The sequence below is a fragment of the Hylobates moloch genome, unplaced genomic scaffold, assembly GCF_009828535.3.
Source record: "Hylobates moloch isolate HMO894 unplaced genomic scaffold, HMol_V3 SCAFFOLD_2460, whole genome shotgun sequence".
Taxonomy (NCBI): Eukaryota; Metazoa; Chordata; class Mammalia; order Primates; family Hylobatidae; genus Hylobates; species Hylobates moloch.
Window position 1 is genome coordinate 5,047 of NW_026654735.1, and position 1,307 is coordinate 6,353.

Below are 1,307 nucleotides of genomic sequence, written 5' to 3' on the forward strand. Positions count from 1 at the left end.
CCTGGCATCAATGATTTCCCCCAGACGGCCACTCAAAGCCATTAAAGCAAGGGGAAGTCCCCGTGCCTCCACTGCAGGCCGTTTCAATGAAGAGCAGCCTGCGAGGAAGCAACCGGATAGCTTCCTGGTCGGAGGGCCTGCTGGTCTCGCCTCTGCATTTCTGGACAGTATTAATTTACACAGGCCCACAAACCAGCCGGGCACTCTCCAACCTATAGGGTTACATGCAAAGCACAAATAAACTTCCTGGGATAACTAACAGCGGAAATTGGAAAGGAAGGAACAATCTATCAATTATCAATAGGCAGCTCACAGGAACTTGGCAAATTAAGTAGTTAAAATGGGTAATAGAGATGAAAACGATGGGATTTTAAAAAATATCCCTCTGTAATGCAGGAGATTAAAGGACTCGACTGCTTTCCTTGCTCCCACAAGAATGTCCCAGATCAAGTACGGTGGAGGAGCAGGGAGAGGGGAATATGAAGAGAGAGGTGGAGGAGCAGGGAGAGGGGAATATGAAGAGAGAGGTGGAGGAGCAGGGAGAGGGGAATATGAAGAGGCTGACTTTGCCTAGCTGCAGGCATCGCTACGGCCTGGGGAAGTGGTCTTCCAGCCACGAAGCAGGAAAGCCTGGCGTGGTACTTCCCACACTTGGGGAGTTGGGGGTGGGTCTGCAAGGTACATTTCACATAGCATTTAGGTACACTGGATTGAAACATAGAGAAATGATTCCCTTCTCAGCTCTATTTCTGTCTAGTGCTATCCCTGTGATACCTCTCTGAAGCCTAAAGACCTCCCTCTTTGACAACAAGGGACTGGGCACATGGCTTTCTGTTGGCAGCCAGGCTTTTATTTTGCCTGTCTTACATTTATTTTTTCAGTTGCCTTCCACGTCTCACAGTTGTCCTGGCTACCACATCGCCATTGCAGTAGCCATCTGAAGTCCTTTTGAAATAGATTTACTTGAGTTGTATAAAGTGAGGTGATTTTAAAAGTTATATTCAGGAAACAGCAGCACCTAGTTTAGAGGGAGATGATCATGAGAGTCTCAGCCCTTTATAAATGCATGAAACTCTTGGAAATGGCGTTGGAATTCCATGGGGTATCTCACTATATTAAGAGCTGACATGATTGACCTCTAAGGAGGAGGCAGAGGGGCCACACATGAATTAAATGCATTCTTTACTTGAGTTCTTTCCATTCCTTTGTGAGGTAATACTTTGGAGGCCTCGGGTATGAAAATGTGGAGCTTGGTTTGCTCCCTAGAGCCGGGCAATTCAGGACATAAGAGGCAGGGTACCCTGGCT